The 21,881-nt window shown below is 39.8% G+C and overlaps 1 protein-coding gene across 2 annotated transcripts in view; it reads right to left on the minus strand.

Moving 5' to 3' along the window:
• The window catches only part of LOC142344842 (uncharacterized), a 79,462-nt gene extending 59,769 nt beyond the window's left edge, over positions 1 to 19,693 (minus strand). The window contains exon 1 of one of the 2 annotated variants that reach the window (XM_075396843.1): positions 19,028 to 19,693. The gene's annotated coding sequence lies outside the window, so the exon portion shown is untranslated. The remainder of the gene's footprint in view (positions 1 to 19,027) is intronic. The other variant, XM_075396845.1, reaches the window with a different exon arrangement.
• Between the last annotated feature and the right edge of the window lie 2,188 nt (positions 19,694 to 21,881).

The raw sequence follows: 21,881 nt of genomic DNA on the forward strand, positions 1-21,881 counted from the left end.
GAAGAGACTAGTAGTAGGGAAGTCAAAAATAATTGCCCCGCGCAATGTGTTTTAAGAAAATCGATCAAATGTGGATCTAACGCAATCAAACGCCAATGAAAGTTAAACCAAAACCGTCGGATGAACTGAACTCGAAAGGTCAAAGTTCGCTTGTTTGAGTGCAGTCATCTTGCGCTCAGCATATAGAGGTACCAGGAACGGTTGCAGTGGAATGGTAGAAATGGTAGAAAGGGAAAACCCTCTACTCTTGATTTAACAATTGCCTTTCACGCCTTTAAAATTCAAAGCCAGCAAAAATTGGGAAAACATGCACCAAAATCATACAAAAACTATAAAAATCCAGTAAGGTTTAGAGGAGGAGGAGGAGGAGGAGGAGGAGGAGGAAAGGAGGGAGGGGAAAACAAGCCTCTTTTCAATTGAAAACGCCCTGAACTCAGTGACAATTTGCTGAGAAGCCTTGCTTTACCGTGTAGTCAGCACCTAATAGTAAAAACAATCACATTCTAGCGGTTCAATCTAATCACATCTGGTCACATTCTGGCGGGCACTGGTGAGCTTAAGAATGGAGGTAGCGGGAAAGGTCGGGATAGTTTGGTAGCAGAGAGAGAGAGAGAAGAGAGAGAGAGAGAGAGGAGAGAGAGAGAGAGAGAGAGAGAGAGAGAGAGAGAGGAGAGAGAGAAAGCCCTATCTTCTATTAATTCAACACTGCCCTACAAGCTTTTAAGTTCAAAGCTATGAACATTATGAACAAAATACTTGCAACGTGTTTTTGTGCATTAAGAAAAATTTTTAAGAAAACAAAAAGAAGACTTAGCCGAAAATTGTGAGTCGAAGTACGAATGCAGTCTTGAAGTTCAAAGAGCAGCTTCGAGCTAACTGAGCACATTTGATGAACCGTGCAGTTAAGTCAGACCAAAGCTCTAGAAGAACTCTTCAGATGGTTAAAGCCGTCGGGCTCTATCAGTTTACAACTTTTTTGAAGACGCAAAGTCAACTCTAACCACTCAAACAAAGTTTTCAGAAACGAAAATCTCCGTTCGAGTCAATAAACATAACCAACAAACATTGGACTGATTGCTCTTAACCGACTGGCGATCTGTTGGGAGTGGGGAGGGGGGCGAGCACGCTGGATTACGGAAAAAACCTGTAGAGATTGATTGAGGGCGGCCTTTAATGCCCTTGGATCTTAAACTGTACATCTAGTTTGTTTTTTAAGACAAGCAATCAAAAGGATCCGGCGAAAAATCGTTCAAGCGAAAAAACTAACGTCATTAATAACACTTTCAAAGGTAAAGCAAGCCACTTCTGCCACTCCATTAGCTTTTGATAGACAGATCGCAGATGCCCCTAATTTCACCCAGCTGATGTACAGGGAGGCTAGACTCAGAGAGACCACAAAAAGGGGGTTTGATAATGAAGGTCCAAGATCACGCATTAAATAAAAAATCAGAGCTTAAAGCTTTCAGAGCAGGGATGTACAAGATTATCCCAATTTTGGAGACAGAAAATCAGAAGTCGAGAGCGAAATTGTATTTAGAAATTTTTTTACAATGTTATCCACGCTTCGTTGTAGAGCAACAAAGATTTTTAAGGTTCTCCGAATATTAGAATCCATGAATGTGCAAGCAGCAGTTTGCTATCACCATTGCCTCTCCAGAAGCAGCACGCGAGAAGAAACAGCTACATTTTTATTAGAGATGTCAGTAATCAATATTTGCCCTGCGCAACATGTTGAGAAAAATGGGCAAAATGGAACAAACACAATCACATCTCAACAAAAGGCTCAATCAAAAACTGTCAAAAACTAGAAAATCAATTCCAGGAAACAACAAACTTTCCATAGACCCTGAAAGACAGTAAGAACTAAGAAAATCAGACGTCTAGAGCAAAAAATTGTGCTGAAAAAATTGTTAATGATAAGTGATCCACGATTCTTTAACCAATTTAAAAATTTCAAATTTCTAAATCATAGAATCCACGAATGCGCTAGCAGCTGTTTGCTAGCCTCATTGCAGCTCCAAATAAAGCGAATAGGGAAGCCGCTACATTTCTATAGAGATGTCAAATAAAAATTGCCTCGCGCGACATAATTTAGTGAACGCGACAAGAAACACAATCAAAACCCCACGAAATGCCCGGTCAAAAATTGTCTCCCATACAAAACTAGAAATATTATTCCAAGAAAAAAAAAACAGTTTTCATAAAAGCTGAAAGACAGTAGGAACAATGAAGTCAACTGAAAACATAACATAATCGGCCACAATCGTATGAGCTGATATCGAACGATCGACAGTAAAGAGGTTGGCTTGTATCAAAAATGGACCCAGTACAACCAGACCCAAACAAAAGGCTCAAACAAGAACTAGCTCCAAAAAAATAGAAAACCGATTCCAAGAGACAACAGACATTTCATAAAAGCTGAAAGACAGGAGCTTTTAATTGAGTAACAAAACAAAATCAGTCACCGTCGTATTAGCTGATTTCAGGACGACGATCGACAGTTGAGTGCTTAGCTTGTTTCACTTTAGCGAGCTTGAACTTAGCATAGCAGTGGAGGGTAGTTAACAGTAGAGGATGGGATTGGTCTGGTAGCAGAAAGGGGGAGCAAAGAAAATTTAATGTTACCCCTCACAGCACAGCTGGATTTAAATACTAACAAAAATTTGTATAAAGTCAACAGTGAAGATCAAAAAATTAGGAGCAAAATTAGTATTTTACAAAAATTGGGAGCAAAATTACAAAGACCTTGCAAGCACTTAAAGTTAGTAAAAAGCAGTGATAGCTTTGACTTCATTCAAAAACAGATCATAAAGAACCTTCAAAACCGACCATCATCGTCCTAACTGATGTGGAGCACGCAGGTGAATGGTTGTTTTTTTGCCAGCAGCCAGCCTCTTAGCATAGGATTGAAATGGAGGAAGCAGAAAAGGTTGGCACAGGGTGGTGGCAGAGAGAGAGGGAGGGAGAGAGAGAGAGAAAGAGATAGAGAGAGAGAGAGGAGAACCTCTATTAATTCAAAGCTGTCGTTTAAGTCCAAAGCAAAGAATATTTCGAACAAATACCTAAGCAGTCTTGAAGTTCAATGAGCAGCTTCGAGCTAACTGAGCAGGTCCAGGGAGCTTTTCAGATGATAAACGTTCTGGGTCGTTAACAGTTAGTAAGTTTTTGAAGACGCAAAGTCAATTTCAACCGCTCAAGCAAGATTTCCAGAAAATAAATAATGATTATAAACAACTAACTTCGGACTAATTGCCCTCATTCGACAGGCAAAATGATGGCTTTAGTAGCTCGCTACGGTTTAGGGACGCTAGCTTTTGAGGGGGAGTTCTGGCACGCTGGTTTACGGGTGAAATACCATGCAAGGGCTTGGTATCGCGTCGGGGTAGTTTTGGGTAAGTGAAGAACGGACCGTTGAGAAGCCAAGTGATTGAGGGCCCAAAGTTTTAGTAAACGGCCTTTAAAAAATAAATTAATCCATTAAAAACAGTTTGAAAAGCATATTTAGGAAAATTTAACGCTCTGCAATCTTTACCTTTTCATGCTGTTTTTGGGGGCGAGCAATCAAAGGGCCTGGGGAAAAATTAGTCGAGCCCAAAAATGATTTAAAGAAGACGAGAGAACTAATTTATTGTTTGATAGCAATTAATCAAAGTGGGCAATACCATTAATCCACTTCAATTCGTGACTGAAAAACCATTACTGACCTCATTAAAAAAACGTTCTGGAAAACAAAACAACCAAATTCTGCTGGTCCAATTGCTCATGAACAACAGATCAGGACTGCCTGTGGTTTCACCCTGCTGGTGTACAGGGAAATGAGCCTCAGAGGAAGAGCACAAAGTTGCTGTAAAAGAGGATAGAGCGAGTACAAGATCGTCCATTAAATCATAAAAATCTGCCATTAAAGCTTTAAGAGGTTACCCGCAGACTTATTGGTGTAGGAGTGAACCAGCTCATCCCAATTTTTGAGGACTGAATATTAGAAACCGAAAGCAAAAATTTTAATTGCGTTTAGGATAAATGCTTTCCACATCAATAGACCAATTGAGAAATTTAGGATTCTGTAAAGCTTAGAATCTAAGAACTTGCTAGCAGCTATTTGCTATCCCCATCGAAGCTGCAAACAACAAACGGGAAACTCAGAAACCTAGAAAATCCATTCAGTGAAGCAACATATTCTATAAACGCTGAAAAACAGTAGGAACTTCAAAGTCAAATGATAAAAGACAAAAAAACAATCGACCGCCTTGGTATGAGTTAATCTCGAACGAGCGACAGCAGTAAAGTGGTTGGCTTGTTTCAATGCATTCAGCTCAAACTAAGCAAAACTATTGCTGGAAGTGAAGAGGAAAGGATACGAATATCAATTTCATTGATCCAGCCAGGTGTTCCCGAAAAGAACTGATCTTAAGTCGACGATAAAATCGGGCAATCTCTAAACAACTTCATTTCTGAAAAGCAATTTCTAAAATCATTGATAATCCCGCCCGACTAACAAAAAAGCAAACTTCTGTTGGTCCAACTGCTTTTGAACGAATGATGAGGGGTGGCTTTGCTTTCACCTAGCTCAGGAAGAAAAAGGTGGCTATACTTAGAGGACAAGGCCAAAAAGAAGAACGAAGAGTGAAAACCTGGGAGTGCAATATGGTGTAGGAGTGAATCAGTTCATCCCAGTTTTTAAAGACGGAATATTAGAAATCGAAAGCAAAAACTTTGATTACGTTTAGGATAAATTCTTCTAACATCAATAGACCAATTGAGAAATTTAGGATTCTGTAAAGCTTAGAATCTAAGAACTTGCGGGATGGAAGCAGTGAGAAAACCTCAACTTCTATTATTCGGGGCTGCTCATCGGGTCGCTAAACTTCAAAGCTACGAATATTTTGAACAACTGCATAAACAACATTTGCAAAATCAGTAAACTTTCAGACATTTAAATCGAATAGCATCTGGAAGAAAGTATGCGAGAAAACAACGAACAGCTAAGCCTATACTGAGCAGCTCAAGCAAACCGGCTACTTAGAACTCCATAAAGATCAAAGAGCTTCATAGAAGGCTCAAGTTCCCGGGCTTCATCAGTTTGACTTTTGCGAAGAACGAATATCAACTTTTATTGATTGAAAATCACTTGAATTCACTTGGAATTCGCTTGAAAACAAAGAACTTAAGAAATTGGTTACCGTAGTATGAGCTGGTCTCGAGCAAGCGACAGGAGTGGTTTACAGGTTCGTGTGCAGGCACTTGAGCTTAGCATAGCTATGGGGCGTAGTTAACAGGAAAAGATGGGATGGGGTTGGTAGTAGAAAGAGGAAGAACCCCAAAAATTTATGTTTTGAACCCCCTGAACACTTTGAATCAAAGGTCAAAAGCGAAAAACGGGAAAAAATATAGTAATTGCAATATGTTTAACGCCTCAGAAAAAAAACTGCCTTATACAGAAACATCAAATTTCGTGAACCAAAAGATTCCTCACGCGTTGAAAGGCAGCAAAAAACATCAAAATCTGCGACAGTAAAGTGGTTGGCAAGTTTCACTGCGTCAGCTTGAACTAAGCATAGCTATTGCTGGTAGTGAAGACGAAAGGATGCGATGGGGCTGGCAACAGAAACAGATTCCCGAACAATCAGTAATTCAGTATTGCCCTTCACATCGTTAAACTTGCTTATAACCCATCTTGATCTATATTTAACCACTCAGACAAAAACCAGTTTATACAGAAAGGTCAAAACCGTGGAAAAACAAGATTCCACAAGCACCGAAAGGCAGCACAAAACAGCAGCTTTGAATTCACTCAATTGATTGAAAAGAATTTTTCATAACCGGCTACTTTCGGCTGAACTAATGTCGAACGAGCAACAGGTGAGGGGTTGGCTTGACTGCAGTCAGATTGAGCTGAGCATAGCGGTGACAGTAAGGTAGGAAGTTTTGTATGGGATGGAAGCAGTGGGAAAAATTCAACCGCCTAATTCAGGGCTGCTCGTCAGGTCCCTAAACTTAAAAGCTACGAATAATTTGAACAAATACAAAGATTTTTTGCAACGTCAGTAAACTTTTAGACATTCTAAGCGAATACCGTTCTGGGCGAAACTACGAGAAGTCAACGAGCAGCTGAACATATCCTGAGCAGCTCAAGCAAACCGGTTACTTAGAACCCACTAAAGATCAATAGCTTCTCAAAGGGCTCAAGTTCCCGAGCTTCACCAGTTAATGACTTTTGCGAAGAACGAATATCAATTTCATTGATCCAGCCAGGTGTTCCCGAAAAGAACTGATCACAAGTCGACGATAAAATCGGGCAATATCTAAACAACTTCATTTCTGAAAAGCAATTTCTAAATTCATTGATAATCCCGTCCGACTAATAAAAAAGCAAACTTCTGTTGGTCCAATTGCTCTTGAACGAATGATGAGGGGTGGCTTTGCTTTCACCTAGCTGAGGAAGAAAAAGGTGGCTATACTCAGAGGAAAAGGACAAAGAGAAGAACGAAGAGTGAAGACATAGGGGAGTCCAATATGGTGTAGGAGTGAATCAGTTCATCCCAATTTTTGAAGACGGAATATTAGAAATCGAAAACCAAAACTTTGATTACGTTTAGAATAAATGCTTTCCACATCAATAGAACAATTGAGAAATTTAGGATTCTTTAAAGATTAGAATCTAAGAAATTGCTAGCAGCTATTTGCTATCCCCATCGAAGCTGCAAACACAGCAAACAGGAAACTCAGAAACCTAGAAAATCCATTCAGTGAAGCAACATATTCTATAAACGCTGAAAAACAGTAGGAACTTCAAAGTCAAATGATAAAAGACAAAAAATAAACAATCGACCGCTTTGGTATGAGTTAATCTCGAACGAGCGATTAGCAGTAAAGTGGTTGGCTTGTTTCAATGCAGTCAGCTCAAACTAAGCAAAACTATTGCTGGAAGTGAAGAGGAAAGGATGCGATGGGTCTGTTAACAGAAACAGAAGATTCTCGAACAATCAGCAATTCAATATTGCCCTTCACATCGTTAAACTTGCTTTTAACCCATCTTGATCTATATTTAACCACTCAGACAAAAACCAGTTTATACAGAAAGGTCAAAGCCGTGGAAAAACAAGATTCCACAAGCGCCAAAAGGCAGCACAAAACAGCACCTTTGAATTCACTCAACAGATTGAAAAGAATTTGTCATAACCGGCTACTGTTGGCTGAACTGATGTCGAACGAGCAACAGGTGAGGGGTTGACTTGACAGCAGCCAGATTGGGCTTAGCATAGCGGTGACAGATAGGTAGGACAGTTTTGTATGGGATGGAAGCAGTGAGAAAACCTCAACTTCTATTATTCAGGGCTGCTCATCGGGTCGCTAAACTTCAAAGCTACGAATATTTTGAACAATTGCATAAACATTTGCAAAATCAGTAATCTTTCAGACACTTTAATCGAATAGCATCTGGACGAAAGTATGCGAGAAAACAACGATTAGCTAAGCCTATACTGAGCAGCTCAAGCAAACCGGCTACCTAGAAGCCCATAAAGATCAAAGAGCTTCACAGAAGGCTCAAGTTCCCAGGCTTCATCAGTTTGCGCAGAACCAATATCAACTTTTATTGATCCAGCCAGGTGTTGCAGAGAAAAATTGAACTCCTTTCAAGTCGACGATAAAATTAGGCAATATCAAAACAACTTCACTTGGCGACAATTTTAAAAAGCAACTTCTCAATTCAATTATAATCCCATCCCAATAGTAAAACAGCAAACTTCAAACGCCTATAATGATAGTGCAAAAAGGGAGCTAACACAATCAATAGCCAATAAAAGGATCCCACAAAAACAGACAGAAACTTCAAAAATTATTCCTGTGGAACGAAAAAAATCCCAAAGCGCTGAAAGGCATTAGGAACTTGGAATTCACTTGAAAACAAGAACTTAAAAGAAATTGGTTACCGTAGTTTGAGCTGTTCTCGAACAAGCGACAGTGGAGTGGTTTGCTGGTTCGTGTGCAGGCACTTGAGCTTAGCATAGCTATGGAGGATAGTTAACACGGAAAAATGGGATGGGGTTGGTAGTAGAAAGAGGAAGAACCCCGAAAATTTTTATTTTGAACCCCCTGAACACTTTGAATCAAAGATCAAAAGCGAAAAATGGAAAAAAATATAGTAATTGCAATATGTTTAACGCCTCAGACAAAATCTGCCTTACACAGAAACATCAAATTTCGTGTACCAACAGATTCCTCACGCGTTGAAAATCAGCAAAAAACATCAATATCTGCGAAAGGGAAACCTAAGCCTCTTCAAAAAAAACTGCCCCGCACGCCGTAAAAACTCGCTTAGAAGCATGGATCAATCGTTTAGTTAGAACCTAGTAAAGCTCCATGAGAGCTTCAGATAGTTAACGTCCTACTTTTCCAGCTCACGTTTTCTAAGCTGGAATGTCAATTTTAATCCCTGGAGCGATTATTCCAGGAAAGAAGTCAATTCCTTTTCGAATCAATAGGACGAGTGGACAATATCAGTACTCCGTTTAATTTGTCACATAACCTTAAATATAAACCAACCTAACTTGGGGTGAATTGCTCTCGAAAGACAGGCGGGGGCAATTTTAATTAGAGGGCGTGTATCTGAGAAATGCTTTTTGGGCGCAACAAATGACCAGAAAGGGTATCGAACCACTGACTTCATGGTTAGCATTCTGCCTATCTTCACGCACCCACAATACCTTTGATTTCCTTTCGCTTACAATTGCTGTCACCAACGAACTAGGTTCTTTGAATCGTAAACATTAAGAGCTCGCTACCATCTATTTGATATCCCAGTCGCAGCCCCAAATACAGCAAACAAGACAAAGCCAACTCAGCTAAATTTCTATAAAGGCTGGGAATAAGGTGTTCCAGTGCACAGACGTTTAAAAGGCTGAAACGAGGTTTTATGCTCTCTAAACATAGTATTTTTGGTGACCACAATGTTAATTGGACCTATCCAGTGTCAGCAAGCGGAGTCTTAGCGATCCCATCAACAGCCATTGATATATAGAAGACCTGATGCATCAAAGCTGAACGCTAAGTGCATGTAGGAGTGAACCAGTTCATCCCAATTTTCGAAGACGGAATATTAGAAATCGAAAGCAAAAATTTTAATTGCGTTTAAGATAAACGCTTTCCACATCAGACTACTTGAGAAATTTAAAATTCTGCAAAGATTAGAATCTAAGAAATTGCTAGCAGCTATTTTCTATCCCCATCGAAGTTGCAAACACAGCAAACATGAAACTCAGAAACCTAGAAAATCCATTCAGTGAAGCAACATATTCTATAAAGGGTGAAAAACAGTAGGAAGTTCAAGGTCAATTGATAAAAACAAATAAACAATCGACAGTAAAGTGGTTGGCAAGTTTCACTGCGTCAGCTTGAACTAAGCATAGCTATTGCTGGTAGTGAAGACGAAAGGATGCGATGGGGCTGGTAACAGAAACAGATTCCCGAACAATCAGTAATTCAATACTGCCCTTCACATCGTTAAACTTGCTTATAACCCATCTTGATCTATATTTAACCACTCAGACAAAAACCAGTTTATACAGAAAGGTCAAAGCTGTGGAAAAACAAGATTCCACAAGCACCGAAAGGCAGCACAAAACAGCAGCTTGAATACACTCAATAGATTCAAAAGAATTTATCATAGCCGGCAACTGTCGGCTGAACTGATGTCGAACGAGCAACAGGTGAGGGGTTGGCTTGAATGCAGTCAGATTGCGCTGAGCATAGCGGTGACGGAGAGGTAGGAAAGTTTTGTATCGGATGGAAGCAGTGGGAAAAATTCAACCTCCTAATTCCGGGCTGCTCGTTAGGTCTCTAAACTTCAAAGCTACGAATAATTTGAACAAATACAAAGATTTTTGCAAAATCAGTGAACTTTTAGACATTCTAAGCGAATACCGTTTTAGGCGAAAGTAAACGAGATGTCAACGAGCAGCTAAGCCTATATAGAGCAGCTCAGGCAAACCGGTTACTTAGAACCCACTAAAGATCAATAGCTTCTCAGAGGGCTCAAGTTCCCGGGCTTCACCAGTTAATAACTTTTGCGAAGAACGAATATCAATTTCATTGATCCAGCCAGGTGTTCCCGAAAAAAACTGATCTCAAGTCGACGATAAAATCGGGCAATATCTTAAACAACTTCATTTCCGAAAAGCAATTTCTAAATTCATTGATAATCCCGTCCGACTAATAAAAAAGCAAACTTCTGTTGGTCCAATTGCTCTTGAACGAATGATGAGGGGTGGCTTTGCTTTAACCTAGCTGAGGAAGAAAAAGGTGGCTATACTCAGAGGAAAAGGACAAAGAGAAGAACGAAGAGTGAAAACATAGGGGAGTCCAATATGGTGTAGAAGTGAATCAGTTCATCCCAATTTTCGAAGACGAAATATTAGAAATCGAAAGCAAAAATTTTGATTGCGTTTAAGATAAATGCTTTCCACATCAGACTACTTGAGAAATTTAAAATTCTGTAAAGATTAGAATCTAAGAAATTGCTAGCAGCTATTTGCTATCCCCATCGAAGTTGCAAACACAGCAAACATGAAACTCAGAAACCTAGAAAATCCATTCAGTGAAGCAACATATTCTATAAAGGGTGAAAAACAGTAGGAAGTTCAAGGTCAATTGATAAAAACAAATAAACAATCGACAGTAAAGTGGTTAGCAAGTTTCACTGCGTCAGCTTGAACTAAGCATAGCTATTGCTGGTAGTGAAGACGAAAGGATGCGATGGGGCTGATAACAGAAACAGATTCCCGAACAATCAGTAATTCAATATTGCCCTTCACATCGTTAAACTTGCTTATAACCCATCTTGATCTATATTTAACCACTCAGACAAAAACCAGTCTATACAGAAAGGTCAAATCCGTGGAAAAACAAGATTCCACAAGCACCGAAAGGCAGCACAAAACAGCAGCTTGAATACACTCAATAGATTCAAAAGAATTTATCATAGCCGGCAACTGTCGGCTGAACTGATGTCGAACGAGCAACAGGTGAGAGGTTGGCTTGAATGCAGTCAGATTGAGCTGAGCATAGCGGTGACGGAGAGGTAGGAAAGTTTTGTATCGGATGGAAGCAGTGGGAAAAATTCAACCTCCTAATTCCGGGCTGCTCGTCAGGTCTCTAAACTTCAAAGCTACGAATAATTTGAACAAATACAAAGATTTTTGCAAAATCAGTGAACTTTTAGACATTCTAAGCGAATACCGTTTTAGGCGAAAGCAAACGAGATGTCAACGAGCAGCTAAGCCTATATAGAGCAGCTCAGGCAAACCGGTTACTTAGAACCCACTAAAGATCAATAGCTTCTCAGAGGGCTCAAGCTCCCGGGCTTCACCAGTTAATAACTTTTGCGAAGAACGAATATCAATTTCATTGATCCAGCCAGGTGTTCCCGAAAAGAACTGATCTCAAGTCGACGACAAAATCGGGCAATATCTAAACAACTTCATTTCTGAAAAGCAATTTCTAAATTCATTGATAATCCCGTCCGACTAATAAAAGAGCAAACTTCTGTTGGTCCAATTGCTCTTGAACGAATGATGAGGGGTGGCTTTGCTTTCACCTAGCTGAGGAAGAAAAAGGTGGCTATACTCAGAGGAAAAGGACAAAGAGAAGAACGAAGAGTGAAGACATAGGGGAGTCCAATATGGTGTAGGAGTGAATCAGTTCATCCCAATTTTTGAAGACGGAATATTAGAAATCGAAAACCAAAACTTTGATTACGTTTAGAATAAATGCTTTCCACATCAATAGAACAATTGAGAAATTTAGGATTCTTTAAAGATTAGAGTCTAAGAAATTGCTAGCAGCTATTTGCTATCCCCATCGAAGCTGCAAACACAGCAAACAGGAAACTCAGAAACCTAGAAAATCCATTCAGTGAAGCAACATATTCTATAAACGCTGAAAAACAGTAGGAACTTCAAAGTCAAATGATAAAAGACAAAAAACAATCGACCGCCTTGGTATGAGTTAATCTCGAACGAGCGACAGCAGTAAAGTGGTTGGCTTGTTTCAATGCATTCAGCTCAAACTAAGCAAAACTATTGCTGGAAGTGAAGAGGAAAGGATACGAATATCAATTTCATTGATCCAGCCAGGTGTTCCCGAAAAGAACTGATCTCAAGTCGACGATAAAATCGGGCAATCTCTAAACAACTTCATTTCTGAAAAGCAATTTCTAAATTCATTGATAATCCCGCCCGACTAACAAAAAAGCAAACTTCTGTTGGTCCAACTGCTTTTGAACGAATGATGAGGGGTGGCTTTGCTTTCACCTAGCTCAGGAAGAAAAAGGTGGCTATACTTAGAGGACAAGGCCAAAAAGAAGAACGAAGAGTGAAAACATGGGAGTGCAATATGGTGTAGGAGTGAATCAGTTCATCCCAGTTTTTAAAGACGGAATATTAGAAATCGAAAGCAAAAACTTTGATTACGTTTAGGATAAATTCTTCCCACATCAAAAGACCAATTGAGAAATTTAGGATTCTGTAAAGCTTAGAATCTAAGAACTTGCGGGATGGAAGCAGTGAGAAAACCTCAACTTCTATTATTCGGGGCTGCTCATCGGGTCGCTAAACTTCAAAGCTACGAATATTTTGAACAACTGCATAAACAACATTTGCAAAATCAGTAAACTTTCAGACATTTAAATCGAATAGCATCTGGAAGAAAGTATGCGAGAAAACAACGAACAGCTAAGCCTATACTGAGCAGCTCAAGCAAACCGGCTACTTAGAACTCCATAAAGATCAAAGAGCTTCATAGAAGGCTCAAGTTCCCGGGCTTCATCAGTTTGACTTTTGCGAAGAACGAATATCAACTTTTATTGATTGAAAATCACTTGAATTCACTTGGAATTCGCTTGAAAACAAAGAACTTAAGAAATTGGTTACCGTAGTATGAACTGGTCTCGAGCAAGCGACAGGAGTGGTTTGCAGGTTCGTGTTCAGGCACTTGAGCTTAGCAGAGCTATGGAGCGTCGTTAACAGGAAAAGATGGGATGGGGTTGGTAGTAGAAAGAGGAAGAACCCCAAAAATTTATGTTTTCAACCCCCTGAACACTTTGAATCAAAGGTCAAAAGCGAAAAATGGGAAAAAATATAGTAATTGCAATATGTTTAACGCCTCAGAAAAAAACTGCCTTATACAGAAACATCAAATTTCGTGAACCAAAAGATTCCTCACGCGTTGAAAGGCAGCAGAAAACATCAAAATCTGCGAAAGGGAAACCTAAGCCTCTTCTTTAAAAAAAACTGCTCCGCACGCCGTAAAAATTCGCTGAGAAGCATGGATCAATCGTATAGTTAGAACCTAGTAAAGCTCCATGAGAGCTTCAGATAGTTAACGTCCTGACTTTTCCAGCTCACGTTTTCTAAGCGTAATGTCAATTTTAATCCCTGTAGCAATTATTCAAGGAAAGAAGTCAATTCCTTTTCGAATCAATAGGACGAGTGGACAATATCAGTACTCCCGTTTAATTTGTCACAACCTTAAATATAAACCAACCTAACTTGGGGTGAATTGCTCTCGAACGACAAGCGGGGCAATTTTAATTAGAGGGCGCTCGTCAGGTCTCTAAACAGGGCTGCTCGTCAGGTCTCTAAACTTCAAAGCTACGAATAATTTGAACAAATACAAAGATTTTTTGCAAAATCAGTGAACTTTTAGATTCAGGGCTGCTCATCAGGTCTCTAAACTTCAAAGCTACGAATAATTTGAACAAATACAAAGATTTTTTGCAAAACCAGTGAACTTTTAGATTCAGGGCTGTTCGTCAGGTCTCTAAACTTCAAAGCTATGAATAATTTGAACAAATACACAGATTTGTTGCAAAATCAGTGAACTTTTAGACATTCTAAGCGAATACCGTTCTGGGCAAAACTACGAGAAGTCAACGAGCAGCTAAACCTATCCTGAGCGGCTCAAGCAAACCGGTTACGTAGAAACCACTAAAGATCAAAGAGCTTCTCAGAGGGCTCAAGTTCCCGGGGTGGCTTTGCTTTCACCTAGCTGAGGAAGAAAAAGGTGGCTATACTCAGAAGACAAGGCCAAAAAGAAGAACGAAGAGTGAAAACAGAAGAGTGCAATATGGTGTAGGATTGAATCAGTTCATCCCAATTTTTGAAGACGGAATATTAGAAATCGAAAGCAAAAACTTTGATTACGTTTAGGATAAATTCTTCCCACATCAATAGACCAATTGAGAAATTTAGGATTCTGTAAAGCTTAGAATCTAAGAACTTGCGGGATGGAAGCAGAAAGAAAACCTCAACTTCTATTATTCAGGGCTGCTCATCGGGTCGCTAAACTTCAAAGCTACGAATATTTTGAACAACTGCATAAACAACATTTGCAAAATCGGTAAACTTTCAGACATTTTAATCGAATAGCATCTGGAAGAAAGTATGCGAGAAAACAACAAACAGCTAAGCCTATACTGAGCAGCTCAAGCAAACCAGCTACTTAGAACTCCATAAAGATCAAAGAGCTTCATAGAAGGCTCAAGTTCCCGGGCTTCATCATTTTGACTTTTGCGAAGAACGAATATCATCTTTAATTGATTGAAAATTACTTGAACTCACTTGGAATTCGCTTGAAAACAAAGAACTTAAAGAAATTGGTTACCGTAGTATGAGCTGGTCTCGAGCAAGCGACAGGAGTGGTTTACAGGTTCGTGTGCAGGCACTTGAGCTTAGCAGAGCTATGGAGCGTCGTTAACAGGAAAAGATGGGATGGGGTTGTTAGTAGAAAGAGGAAGAACCCCAAAAATTTATGTTTTGAACCCCCTGAACACTTTGAATCAAAGGTCAAAAGCGAAAAATGGGAAAAAATATAGTAATTGCAATATGTTTAACGCCTCAGAAAAAAACTGCCTTATACAGAAACATCAAATTTCGTGAACCAAAAGATTCCTCACGCGTTGAAAGGCAGCAAAAAACATCAAAATCTGCGAAAGGGAAACCTAAGCCTCTTCTTTAAAAAAAACTGCCCCGCACGCCGTAAAAATTTGCTGAGAAGCATGGATCAATCGTATAGTTAGAACCTAGTAAAGCTCCATGAGAGCTTCAGATAGTTAACGTCCTGACTTTTCCAGCTCACGTTTTCTAAGCGTAATGTCAATTTTAATCCCTGGAGCAATTATTCAAGGAAAGAAGTCAATTCCTTTTCGAATCAATAGGACGAGTGGACAATATCAGTACTCCGTTTAATTTGTCACAACCTTAAATATAAACCAACCTAACTTGGGGTGAATTGCTCTCGAACGACAAGCGGGGCAATTTTAATTAGAGGGCGCTCGTCAGGTCTCTAAACAGGGCTGCTCGTCAGGTCTCTAAACTTCAAAGCTACGAATAATTTGAACAAATACAAAGATTTTTTGCAAAATCAGTGAACTTTTAGATTCAGGGCTGCTCATCAGGTCTCTAAACTTCAAAGCTACGAATAATTTGAACAAATGCAAAGATTTTTTGCAAAATCAGTGAACTTTTAGATTCAGGGCTGCTCGTCAGGTCTCTAAACCTCAAAGCTATGAATAATTTGAACAAATACAAAGATTTTTTGCAAAATCAGAACTTTTAGACATTTTAAGCGAATACCGTTTTGGGCGAAAGTAAACAAGATGTCAACGAGCAGCTAAGCCTATACTGAGCAGCTCAGGCAAACCGGTTACGAAGAACCCACCAAAGATCAAGAGCTTCTCAAAGGGCTCAAGTTCCCGAGCTTCACCAGTTAATGACTTTTGCGAAGAACGAATATCAATTTCATTGATCCAGCCAGGTGTTCCCGAAAAGAACTGATCACAAGTCGACGATAAAATCGGGCAATATCTAAACAACTTCATTTCTGAAAAGCAATTTCTAAATTCATTGATAATCCCGTCCGACTAATAAAAAAGCAAACTTCTGTTGGTCCAATTGCTCTTGAACGAATGATGAGGGGTGGCTTTGCTTTCACCTAGCTGAGGAAGAAAAAGGTGGCTATACTCAGAAGACAAGGCCAAAAAGAAGAACGAAGAGTGAAAACAGGGGAGTGCTATATGGTGTAGGAAAGAATCAGTTCATCCCAATTTTTGAAGACGGAATATTAGAAATCGAAAGCAAAAACTTTGATTACGTTTAGGATAAATTCTTCCCACATCAATAGACCAATTGAGAAATTTAGGATTCTGTAAAGCTTAGAATCTAAGAACTTGCGGGATGGAAGCAGAAAATCTCAACTTCTATTATTCAGGGCAGCTCATCGGGTCGCTAAACTTCAAAGCTACGAATATTTTGAACAACTGCATAAACATTTGCAAAATCAGTAAACTTTCAGACATTTTAATCGAATAGCATCTGGAAGAAAGTATGCGAGAAAACAACGAACAGCTAAGCCTATACTGAGCAGCTCAAGCAAACCGGCTACTTAGAACCCCATAAAGATCAAAGAGCTTCACAGAAGGCTCAAGTTCCCGGGCTTCATCAGTTTGACTTTTGCGAAGAACGAATATCAACTTTTATTGATTGAAATTCACTTGAATTCACTTGGAATTCACTTGAAAACAAAGAACTTAAAGAAATTGGTTACCGTAGTATGAGCTGGTCTCGAGCAAGCGACAGTGGAGTGGTTTGCTGGTTCGTGGGCAGGCACTTGAGCTTAGCATAGCTATGGAGGGTAGTTAACAGGAAAAGATGGGATGGGGTTGGTAGTAGAAAGAGGAAGAACCCCGAAAATTTATATTTTGAACCCACTGAACACTTTGAATCAAAGGTCAAAAGCGATAAATGGAAAAATTATAGTAATTGCAATATGTTTAACGCCTCGGACAAAATCTGCCTTATACAGAAACATCAAATTTCGTGAACCAACGAGATTCCTCACGCGTTAAAAGGCAGCAAAAAGCATCAATATCTGCGAAAGGGAAACCTAAGCCTCTTCAAAAAAAACTGCCCCGCACGCCGTAAAAACTCGCTTAGAAGCATGGATCAATCGTTTAGTTTGAACCTAGTAAAGCTCCATGAGAGCTTCAGATAGTTAACGTCCTACTTTTCCAGCTCACGTTTTCTAAGCTGGAATGTCAATTTTAATCCCTGGAGCGATTATTCCAGGAAAGAAGTCAATTCCTTTTCGAATCAATAGGACGAGTGGACAATATCAGTACTCCGTTTAATTTGTCACATAACCTTAAATATAAACCAACCTAACTTGGGGTGAATTGCTCTCGAAAGACAGGCGGGGGCAATTTTAATTAGAGGGCGTGTATCTGAGAAATGCTTTTTGGGCGCAACAAATGACCAGAAAGGGTATCGAACCACTGACTTCATGGTTAGCATTCTGCCTATCTTCACGCACCCACAATACCTTTGATTTCCTTTCGCTTACAATTGCTGTCACCAACGAACTAGGTTCTTTGAATCGTAAAAATTAAGAGCTCGCTACCATCTATTTGATATCCCAGTCGCAGCCCCAAATACAGCAAACAAGACAAAGCCAACTCAGCTAAATTTCTATAAAGGCTGGGAATAAGGTGTTCCAGTGCACAGACGTTTAAAAGGCTGAAACGAGGTTTTATGCTCTCTAAACATGGTATTTTCGGTGACCACAATGTTAATTGGACCTATCCAGTGTCAGCAAGCGGAGTCTTAGCGATCCCATCAACAGCCATTGATATAAAGAAGACCTGATGCATCAAAGCAGAACGCTAAGTGCATATAGAGAGTGCACGAATTGGTTTGCAAATCCAACTTGATTCCAGCAACTATGTCAGGTAGACACAGGGCGCTTTTTCAGTACACGGTATCTCAGGGACGGTTCATGGAATATCAACTTCGGTTCACGAAATCAAAATGGATGGCGAAATAACAAGCTGCGAAAATGCGTTTGGGGAAAAATCCCAGCGTTGGAGTTGACTCGTTGCATTAACGACACAACTGAGACGCACTAATGTTGGCTATGTTATTGAACAGAACGAGTCGTAGGGGATAGGAAAATAATACAGAGCGAGGGAGTCTAATAAGCCCACGTAAAAATTTGGGGCACAAGAAAGGGACATAAATGAGGTCTTGGAACCCTTAATGGAGTAGTCTGTGGGGAATTCGATAGATAAATCGGGAACGGAGGAACGAGACGCAACTTGAAATGTAAAATTATTCAGTAAAGTATCTAAGCTGAAGTAGGATTGAAAATGTGCAGCTTTCTGAAGGCGCTGGTAAATATAAAATGGCCGAAAACTTAACTGGTAGCTTTTCTTATAGTTGAGTGGTCTTGCGTTGTTCGTTAGCGTTACTGAACCGTTCCCTTTTGCAAGCTGATTCACACTAACTCGCTTTTGTTCCCAATAGAAGAGCAAATTTGTTCCACTTTCTTGTATGAAGTCTTCAGTTTATTCCACTGCGCGTTCATGCTGTGTAAAATTTGCGTAGTCACGCGCTGTGCGTGAAATATTTTCAGAACGTTTGTTGCATTCTTTTTCCCTGTGTTTGCATAATGACGTCATTTCCTGTCATTGAATATCACGTCCTTTCATTATTTTCTTTCTTCAAACTGCAGCGCGTGAGACCTTGAAGGAAAACACGCAGCGATTTAATCCATTGTTTGTAGCTAGCTGCTGCGAGCTAGGTGCTTTTCCACGTGGGGAGCAATATCAGCATACACAAATTCAGATGCACGTTTGTTTACGGCCTATACTCAGCAGCTTAATTTTTAAGGCTAAAAAATTATAATTGAGCAACTTCTAATATCTTAGACAAAAAGAAACAATAGAAAGAAAACAATTCTTTGCAACACCTGGCTTGAGCTCTTACGTTGTTAAAGCTCTGAGCAGCAATGCGAATTTCTGTTAATAACAAACGTAAACAATTGAATCGTAAATGACCAATACGCTTATTTACACACGCTAGTTCGCTTACTTAGTGTTATCATTCGTAATATTTAAGTTACAAAATCGATTTACCAGAAGGTAATTTAATTGTAAATGTAGAATATAATTTGAACTCATATAGAATGGTATACGCACCTTTTCTTCCAAACTGAACTTCACGCTGAAATGTGCGAAATGAAATGCGACTTTACACTGAAGTTCGCTCCACAAATAAGTCAGAGGTCAAATCATGAACAGATAAATTATGAACTAAAGTCACTTTCTCAGTTTATACGCACGTATCAAGCTCAAAACTAGAATGCATGCATTCTAGAACAGTCAAGTAACATTCATTCGAAACAACAGCAAACCGAAAATAAGTTGGCATAATTTTATGCTCTAATTTTCTTCTCAATGTGGGGATATAGATATTAACTGTGCCTGAAATACCAGCTAACGAAAATTCGTACATTTAACAATATTGTTTCGTGACCATTTGACGGCCTCATGTATTAGGTTGTTGGCTGGTTTTGATTGAGCTGTCTGCTAAAATTCAGACGACCTGAAATCCGGCATGCATTTATGGTGGTAAGTAGCTATGCACAACCGCTCGCGGCTCTGCCTGTAAATTTCTGTTGATATAAACTGCAATTTACCGTAAACAAAGCGAAAATGGGCCTGAAACGGGTTCAAAAATTCAATGCAACCATAAGCTTTTTTGTAGAAAATTACCCTATGTTTATAGAAGCGGCAATACTCGACGCCGAGTACAATTGTGTACTAAGTGAATCGTTAGAGCAATTAACTTACTGGAACTTAAAATTAACTCGGCTATTGATGCCACAACTGTGGACTATAGGTTTTTCTGGGTTTTGCTTAATAACAGCCCCCTTTGTTCAATTATTAAAATTACCGGCTACTTAAATTGTCTCAAAATAGGAGACGAAGATCACAATTGGAGTACAGTCGAACAATCACATAAGGTTTGGGTCTTTCCCATTATGCCCCCCCCCCCCCCATTATGGTATAATTAGCATGCTACCGGGGGGGGGGGGGGGATTTCACAAAAAATCGTGTATTTTTACCCAATTTCTCGTGTGAAAACGGACACACGAGTTTGCGCTCATTTACACGAGAAATCGTGTATTTCCACACGATTTTCTCGGGCTTAACCATAAGATTTTTCATGTGAATCACACGATAAATCGTGTAAAAAACACACGATTTTTCACGTGTTTCCGTCAGAATTTCATGTGAAAGATAATACATAATAACCACTAAGGCGGGAGAGGGGCTATTATTGGAAAGACCCCAGGGTTTATGTCCCATGAAAAGACTGACTTCTATTACTTCAGAAAGGCGGGAGCTTTTTCATTTTCCCGGGCCATTTAGTACATGTAGAAAGTAGAAGCCACTGTTGTAAAACACAATTGAGATGGATGCGGTCATGGATTGACCGCAGTTATGCTATTTTTGCCTGAAGAAAACTGAAAATTGCTTTTTGTGAGACTTTTGCGCTTTATTTCTCATTTTCTATTTCTGCTAAACGCCCATTCGGCGCCTTCCGTTATATGGGGGAAGGGTTCTGTTTCTGATGGGAAAAAAATCTGAAAAATGTATCCCCAGAGCAGAATCAACATATCATCATTGCGTTATAAAAACAATGTATCAATGTGGTTATTAATAACCAAATCAGTAATCAACATTTTCCACCCTCCCTCGGCCACATAAAACCACTCAATGAAGGGAATACGTTTCAAAAGTAATGGCCTCTTGACTCGGTGACGAGAAGACAGCCGCCCCTCATAATAGCTCAATAATCTATTCGTACTCAGCCGTTCGTACATGCTCCTGGCTTTTACAACTTAAATCGTGGCAGGTCAATTGGCCGACATACAAATTAGCCGACACTTACGCAAATATAACTACGCGAAAACCACAGTTCTTCATGATAATTACATGCGCACTAAGCGGGTAAAGTAGCGTCCCTTAGTTTGAAAACATTTTTTGGCGATAACTACTAGATAATTTGGCCATGTCTCAGCGGCCCGAGGTCTCACGACCGAAAATAAATAAGTCGAAACTTCTAATAACACTATTTGAATTATACTGTTGATTTCTGTCATTTTTGCATCGTCCTGATGCAATCTGTCGACCAATTGGCGTGTCTTCTAATTTGTGAGTCGGCTAATACACTAGCCCCAACTTAAATATGCCAGAGATGATCAACAGACTTATTGTTAATAATAAGCAACATAATTTACATAAGCCGAGCAGCATATATGCAAATATATGAATAATCGAGAGCTAGCTGACGTAGTATTGATGCTCTATGAAAAGTGTATGTCGACATAGCTATGTAACCAATCAAATTGCTCCACGTCGCATAATCAACATCAACATTGTTGAGTGCAGTTATTTGAGTTGTACTATCACTTTCCATCTCTGCGACGATACCAAAGAATGGATGAAAACCACGATAAGATGATCAGTGTTGGAGACTAGACTGATCACGGGAATCAGTATAGGTCTTGAAGCTGATCTAACTCCAGGGTACCAGAAAGGAAGGGCAGTATCATCGTGGGATCATGCTGCGAGACCTTGATACTCGCCCCACATTCGGTTTCCGCTTGGGAACGACCACTCAACCCCCGCAAGGGCGAAAATACCGGCTTCAGTAAGAGGCACAAATTGCAACCCAACAGCACACAAAGCCTTTGTACTCTCAGTTTCCAAGCCGCTTGCTTTTCTTCTGAAAGGGGGTCTGGCTACCGAAGGTGCACTGAGGGTGCCCCCTTTCTTTATTTTTTCTCTTCTTTTTCTTTCTCTTCTCTGTTCCCTCTCTCTCTCTCTAACAGTCTCCATCTCTGCGACACTCAAAACAAACCCCTCGGAACTAAAACTCCACACTTAACATTAAGACCAAAAAAGCCCCAACCAAACCAATCCCTTTGCCTCCATCCTCCAGACATTTATTCCACATAAACCACAAGAAACCAACGAAAACACC

This window comes from Convolutriloba macropyga, chromosome 8 (assembly GCF_964194025.1).
Source record: "Convolutriloba macropyga chromosome 8, txConMacr16.3, whole genome shotgun sequence".
NCBI classification, from domain to species: domain Eukaryota; kingdom Metazoa; phylum Xenacoelomorpha; order Acoela; family Convolutidae; genus Convolutriloba; species Convolutriloba macropyga.